The following is an 8,068-nucleotide window of genomic DNA, read 5'->3' on the forward strand; positions in this document are numbered from 1 at the left end:
TATGGCTGTCTTACTTTATAAAAGTAGCATCAAGCTTATATTTCTTGCTAGCGTTAGAGTTGAGGGCACTCTGCTTGCATTGGGGGCAAATTGTGGGAGCTAGTTTAGGTCTGAAAGGGACTGGAAGCCTCTTTCGCTCCAGATGGACAGGCATGGTGGGGAGGGGATGGGAGAGGCACACGAGACAGACTGCTACTCAGAGCCACAGTCAACATTAGTGCAGCGAGTGCTGTTGCATTCGGGCCTAAATATTGGGAGCAGTGTTTGCTGATGAATTTCTGTTTTTGTTAGTTTTTTTTACTCTTTTATAGGTACTCATTTAGACTGGATTATGAGGTACAGAAAAAGTAACCCTGAAAGGATCTCACAAACCCACCCCACTGGGGTCAGCCCAGACCCTACCCCTTCTGAATTCTTTGCCATAAAGTATTGGTGGGACCCAATCTTCAAATCATTCAGTTGAGGGGTGTTCAAAGCAAAAATAAATCAAAGACCTCTGACCTCAGGCAGAGCTGAATTTGGTTGCTGCATAAAAATGCATAGAGATGGGTCCTTTATACACTGTTAGCAATCCTACCTGGTCGGTAAGTCTTTGCTGTTAACACAGTTTTATGTTGTATAACAGAGGTTCTGTCAAGTGCACTACCAAGAGAGGTTATGTAGGAAAGTGTTAATAGGTAGTCGTGGCCGAGCGGTTAAGGCGATGGACTTGAAATCCATTGGGGTCTCCCCGCGCAGGTTCGAATCCTGCCGACTACGTAATAGTTTGGCTTCAGCTTTTAAATATTTGACAACAAATTTACATCTTGTGAAGATAGAAGAACCGCCTTCATAATTTACTTTGAATTACTGAGCATATGTTCGTTCTTTTCTTGAAGAGAAAAGGGCGGTGTGACAATGCGGAAAGTACATATTAATAAATATTACACAATACCATTGACGAGAGTCTGAACAGACTGAAGTGAAACATCGCATAGAATAGAAGCACAAATCAGGCGACTTCTTGGAGTCCACAGTTTAGCAATTTATTTAGAGAGAGACTGTAAAAGAGTGAAGTGTAACTTTTAAAATTAGGGACGTCTTGGCAGAGTATGTCTGGAGGAGCAAGCAAAGGGAACGCAGCGAGTCGCATCAGTAAAATAAATATGGCAGCGGTGGGATTTGAACCCACGCCTCCGGAGAGACTGGAGCCTTAATCCAGCGCCTTAGACCGCTCGGCCACGCTACCTTATAGGAGGGTGAGTTTCTGTTTAGAATATTAGCACGACCACAAAACACTCAGAAAGACAAACGAGAGTTTCCGTATTCGAAACACTATCGTAAACAACAGGTTCACAACTTGGGGGGAGGGCGGGGTGGAAATAAAGCTGAGCCTATGAAGGGCAGAAGGGCGGGTTACTGCTGCGTAATAGTATTTGAAGGTTATCTCTCTTACCCACTCACAGGCTACGGCACGTTTTCTTCCGGCAGCTAGAGTCTACACTGTAAAATACACAACTCTCTGAGAAATGACTTTCCAAACCGACGTAGAGACATCAGCTCTAAATATGGCAACACGAATCCCTCATATTCAAATGAAACAATTGTTCATACTGACAGGGCGATTTGTTAGGGAGTGATCTAATAAAAACAAGCATTTGCAATGCAATCGGTCTCGCCTTTGGGGCCTTATATGTATTTAGCTATGCAGCACATTAGCCTGGGTGCTGAAACACCAACTGTTCTTTAACATGGAGTGGAAAGTAAGCACCAAACTACTTGACACACCAGGTATGGGAACACATGGAGAGAAATATTGCCTTTTAGCGGGAAATGGTATAGTCCAAAGCTCTGTTTTTAATATAAAATCATGGAAAGAAAGCAATGAGAGAAATGTGTTGAGGAGGCATGAAGAAATAAATACAATTAAGAAAGGGTGAAGGAGTTCTAGAGAAAAAAGCCAAATTTGCAAAACAAGGAAAGGAGACAGGAAAAAGGACCCGAAGAAACTGGGGGAGAAAAGACCTAAGGAGAAAGGAATCAACTTTTAGTAAAGGAAGTGAAAAAAGAAAGCTAGAAATTAAAAGAGACCAGCAAGAAACAAAGCTAAGAAAATGAAACAAATGTAGAGAGAACAACACCAAAGAAAATGGAAAGAAAGTGGATCAGAGAGAGAAACAGCCAACAAAGAGGAAGCGGGAAACATAGTGAAAAGGAGATGGACTTGAAAAGCAGGATGTTTGCTGGAAAGGACATGAAAAGGCGGCAGAGAAATTAGCTGAAGCTATATGTGTGCTCAGCCACTGAAAATCATTATTGCTGCTACCTTGCACGTTCCACATGTGAGCAGCTGCAGAAAGCAGACAGTCAATAGGTGAACGCAGACCTATCGGGCTTTTAAAGCAGAGTACAGTGCACATTAGAAGAAAATTACGAGATATCAATGATGCCGGGAGCTGCACGATTTAAGAGCGCAGGTACAAGGCCGCCTCTAAATAAAGGTGATGCAGATAGACGCCGTGCGAAGTGAGTGATAGAGGCCCTCTGGTACCCATCCAGCCAGTGGCAGGATGCGAGAGATATATGAAGAGTAAAGACATGCCACCGCTTCCAGTCAAGGACTCTAGGTGGAAGTCTTGGCTCATTGCATCCAAACATTAGTCAGACTCTAAGCATGCACTGCAGTGTGTGCGGGGCCCATCCAGTGACAAGTTCCATCCCCGGGACACAGCATAAGCATGCAATACACAGTGTGCGGGTCACCGCACCCAGACAGACACACTGCGCGAGCAAGGTCTCTCTGGTCCCTGCAAACAAGCACAGTGTAGGGTACCTCGGGTCACAAGACACGGGAGGCTCACAGACACAGAGGGCGGCCACTTCAGACAACAAGACACAGTGTGGCCCTCCCGAGTCACCAAATCCAGGCATAGGATGTGGGGTCCCCCGTGGTCACCTCGTCCAGACAGATGATGAGTGAGTGCCCCTCTAGTCATGAGACACTGCGAGATTTTCATCATTAAGTCTACACAAGCACAGTGTGTGGGCACTGCCTATCAGAAGACACTGTGCAGAACTTTTGCCAAACTGCCCAGACAGGCAAAAAAGTCTGAGTCCCATTTGGTGACCTCCTCAGTCATTGCAGATGATCTGAACACATAGGCACAAGGCAAGTGTGTGGGGTCTTCAGAGGACCACGTCTAGCCTGGCACTGTGTGGGGGTTTTGTAGCAATGGGATAACCCGATAGGCCACTGGACCCAGGTAAATTATGGTACAAAAGATAATGTCACAGTGGATTATCCACTGTGACATTATCTTTTGTACCATGACACTGTGTGAGCGGCCCTTGGGTAACCAGGTCCAGTGAACCAGTGTGCGGACCCCTTAGGCAGCCAGGTCCAGCTGCACAGAAGTAGCGGCCCTAAGCTAATCAACACTAACCAGGTACATCATTTGGGGGGTATACAACGTTTACAACGCAATTTTTACAACGCACTACCATTACAACAAAACTTTTACAACGCAACATCCATTACAACGCACACATTTACAACGCAGTCATTACAATGCATGACACTACAACGCACACCACTACAACGCATACCATTACAACGCAGTCATTACAACGCATACTATTACAACACAAAACTTACCTTCCAACACTTACCCTACTGTTGCACCCCCTGGAGTTAGAATAGTAATTTTAACCCCTACACTATCCAAAACTTTCCCTACTGTTGCACCCCCTGGAGTTAGAATAGTAATTTTAACCCCTACACTATCCAACACTTACCTTATATGCAATGTAATGTAATGCGTTGTAATGGTATGCGTTGTAAATGTAGTATGCGTTGTAGTGGAATGCATTGTAAAAGTATTTTTTAAGAATTCGTTGTAATGGTATGCGTTGTAATGGTGTGCGTTGTAATGGATGTTGCGGTGTAAAAAATGCGTTGTAAAGGTATGCGTTGTAAAAGTGTGCGTTGTAACGTCATACATCCCATTTGGGGCCTCCAGTGACTAGGCCAGACACACTGTGTGGGCACCTATGGTCACAATACACGGTGTACGGGACTACAGAGGTCACAGTACTTGGTGTACAGGGCCCTGGCAAACCCGTCCAGCAGCACAGTGTGTTGGGTTCACCAGTCATCCCATGCAGCCTTTATGCAGACCCTAGATATGCGGATGCAAGCCACTGAGTGCGGGTCCCTCTGTCTTCAAAAACAGTATGTGTGGCCCCATTGGTTAAAATCATCAGTGTTTGGGGCCCCGGCTGATCATAAAAAAAAGAGCAGACCATTCTGGTCACAATACAAGGTGCATGGGGCACAGTGGTCACAATACATGGAGAAGAGGGCCCGTCGGTAAACCAGTCCTGCCAGACAGTGGGCGGGCCCTGCCAGTCTCTGGGGAGACCCTAACATGCTGCAGATGCTGGCCCTTCTGACCACAAAACTCAATGTGCGGGCCGCTATGGTATGTATGAGGTGCCCGCTGGTCATAATACACAGTGCAGGCCCCAGCGGATCACCATAAAAGGTAAGGGGGCCTGCTATTCACCATGCACAGTCTGCGGGGCCACGCTGGACGCAATACACAGTGCGGCCTCCCCTGGTCACAGTCACAGTACACGATGTGCGGGGCCACACCAGCTACAATCCATGTCACGCTGCTCCTCCCATCGCATGACAGCATTGGGTGGGACTCTCGGGTCACTCAGTCATGCCACTGGCCACGTTGTAAACATGCAAGCACTAAACACGGCAAGATATGAGCCCTTTCCAATTCTCAGCATCGATTTTATTAACAAGCATTTGCAATGCAATAGTACTCGCATTCACGCGAGACCTATTGCATTGCAAATGGGAGTGCGGGCGGGGGGAGAAGGCATGGAAAGAAAACAGTGCTCCCAATCTAAAAAACACATAGCGTGCAGCTCTCGAAGTAAAGGGGCCAGTAGCATTGGAAGGATACAAATAAGGACATGGTCGTCACAAGGAGGGACTAAAAAGCCTATAAACCAATCGGAAAGTAGCATTTAGGAACAACAAAGACACAAGCCAATGAAAAAGATGGGCAGAGAGTGGGCGGAGCTTCCATGGTGCTTCCACTCCATACTGACTACTGCATGCCTCGCAAAGCGAGCAGCACATGCGCGCTTCCGTTACAGGGTCGACCTAAAGAGAATAGAAGATCTGCATGTATTGATGTAATCAGCCCTATTGACCTAGCAAGCAAGCCTCCCCACCATGCCCTTAGCTTTAAAGTGACATCATGTTTTCTGTGGCATATTCACAGTCTGCTGTGCATGCTTCGAGCCAGCAATACTTTACATGCTCCGGTCTTCGAGCTCATATTGACAAGGTAGAAGTGAGACGGAAAGTCCCAAAATGCTATATGGTAATGGTTAAAACCTCTGCACTGTTGGGTGGTGCCTCAGGTGACATATGGCCCACATGGAATTTCTGAGGGATTTTCACATTGCAAGCAGGACATGGACAGGAAAGAGGGCAGAAAGCCATTCTGAAGAAAATAAGCAGAAAATGTACATGTGGAACTAAACATTTAAAATAGATGAGCTTTTTTCTGCACGACAAGTGATATCTATTCTGAGAGCATTGCTGTCAGCCCACACACATGTTAGTTTGATGTGGAATTACTTTATTGCTTCCTGATAATTAGCATTACAATGATAGAATGAGTCCTAGTCTAATTTGTCACAGTTGTTCTAGTGTACTTTCAGAGTTACTGGACTTATGCAATTGTGCGGCCACAGTGTTGTTCACATGATTAAAGATTTTCAGCATTTGCCGCATAATGTACCATCTGCCACATATCTACTGATTTTAACAAAAAAATGTTTTAATTCAAACAGTTCAAAATATACTAAAAAGGCAGCGGAATGTGCTGTCATGCAGTGCAATGCCCTTTGCAAAGGTTGACAGGTCAAATTCCTGTTGCTTATTACAATATTGGGGTGCTATACTGGGACTAATGAGGTGCAGCCAAAGCCCAGACCTTGTTTACGAGTGTATAAATGAAAAAAAACTTAAGAAATACTATTGAAAAATGTGCTGCATAACCCCACATATTTAGCTTTTTCTTGCTGCATGATTTCATCAACTCTGCACACAATTTGGCACTTCCATGCTGCATAATACTAGTGGCCTTGAGTACTTTATATCACTGGTGAGGTGTCTTGTGCTTTGTGGAAAGATAATTACAAAAAGGGGGTGGTTACAAAAAGGGGGTGGTGGGGGGTGGTGATGGACAGAGTATCCGAGTTAATCAGAACACTCCTACCCAGTCAACAGATCAGGGCTTGATCCATCACCGTTTTTTAGCTCACTGCACCATCCCAGTTCAGAACCTGGCTATATGCAAATTAGTCTGTCCCTGGCCCAGTGCATCATGGGAACAGGGCAGACCCAACTACCAAGCCAATTCTTCACTGGAAAGGAAACAAGCTTCCGGGGACCGGTTTCTGGCATTACAGCCGTCTTCGGCCCGGCTTGCTTGAATCCTGATGGTGCAATGAGCAAGGGACTCATGTCTGAGCATACCCTTCCACACTCATGGTGGCCAAAATAATTACAAAAAGGGGGTGGTGATGGACAGAGTATCCGAGTTAATCAGAACACTCCTACCCAGTCAACAGATCAGGGCTTGATCCATCACCGTTTTTTAGCTCACTGCACCATCCCAGTTCAGAACCTGGCTATATGCAAATTAGTCTGTCCCTGGCCCAGTGCATCATGGGAACAGGGCAGACCAAACTACCAAGCCAATTCTTCACTGGAAAGGAAACAAGCTTCCGGGGACCAGTTTCTGGCATTACAGCCGTCTTCGGCCCGGCTTGCTTGAATCCTGATGGTGCAATGAGCAAGGGACTCATGTCTGAGCATACCCTTCCACACTCATGGTGGCCAAAATAATTACAAAAAGGGGGTGGTGATGGACAGAGTATCCGAGTTAATCAGAACACTCCTACCCAGTCAACAGATCAGGGCTTGATCCATCACCGTTTTTTAGCTCACTGCACCATCCCAGTTCAGAACCTGGCTATATGCAAATTAGTCTGTCCCTGGCTCAGTGCATCATGGGAACAGGGCAGACCAAACTACCAAGCCAATTCTTCACTGGAAAGGAAACAAGCTTCCGGGGACCGGTTTCTGGCATTACAGCCGTCTTCGGCCCGGCTTGCTTGAATCCTGATGGTGCAATGAGCAAGGGACTCATGTCTGAGCATACCCTTCCACACTCATGGTGGCCAAAATAATTACAAAAAGGGGGTGGTGATGGACAGAGTATCCGAGTTAATCAGAACACTCCTACCCAGTCAACAGATCAGGGCTTGATCCATCACCGTTTTTTAGCTCACTGCACCATCCCAGTTCAGAACCTGGCTATATGCAAATTAGTCTGTCCCTGGCCCAGTGCATCATGGGAACAGGGCAGACCAAACTACCAAGCCAATTCTTCACTGGAAAGGAAACAAGCTTCCGGGGACCGGTTTCTGGCGATTCAGCCGTCTTCGGCCCGGCTTGCTTGAATCCTGATGGTGCAATGAGCAAGGGACTCATGTCTGAGCATACCCTTCCACACTCATGGTGGCCAAAATAATTACAAAAAGGGGGTGGTGATGGACAGAGTATCCGAGTTAATCAGAACACTCCTACCCAGTCAACAGATCAGGGCTTGATCCATCACCGTTTTTTAGCTCACTGCACCATCCCAGTTCAGAACCTGGCTATATGCAAATTAGTCTGTCCCTGGCCCAGTGCATCATGGGAACTGGGCAGACCAAACTACCAAGCCAATTCTTCACTGGAAAGGAAACAAGCTTCCGGGGACCGGTTTCTGGCATTACAGCCGTCTTCGGCCCGGCTTGCTTGAATCCTGATGGTGCAATGAGCAAGGGACTCATGTCTGAGCATACCCTTCCACACTCATGGTGGCCAAACTAATTACAAAAAGGGGGTGGTGATGGACAGAGTATCCGAGTTAATCAGAACACTCCTACCCAGTCAACAGATCAGGGCTTGATCCATCACCGTTTTTTAGCTCACTGCACCATCCCAGTT

General features: G+C 46.4%; 2 non-coding genes across 2 annotated transcripts; one reads left to right on the top strand and one right to left on the bottom strand.

Moving 5' to 3' along the window:
- The first annotated feature begins 677 nt into the window (after positions 1–677).
- TRNAS-UGA (transfer RNA serine (anticodon UGA)) lies at positions 678–759 on the top strand. Its single transcript has one exon. It is a non-coding gene; the product is annotated as a tRNA-Ser (tRNA).
- A 387-nt stretch (positions 760–1,146) lies between these two features.
- On the bottom strand, positions 1,147–1,228 carry TRNAL-AAG (transfer RNA leucine (anticodon AAG)). The gene has a single exon. It is a non-coding gene; the product is annotated as a tRNA-Leu (tRNA).
- Between the last annotated feature and the right edge of the window lie 6,840 nt (positions 1,229–8,068).

The sequence above is a fragment of the Lissotriton helveticus genome, chromosome 12 (assembly GCF_964261635.1).
Source record: "Lissotriton helveticus chromosome 12, aLisHel1.1, whole genome shotgun sequence".
Taxonomy (NCBI): Eukaryota; Metazoa; Chordata; class Amphibia; order Caudata; family Salamandridae; genus Lissotriton; species Lissotriton helveticus.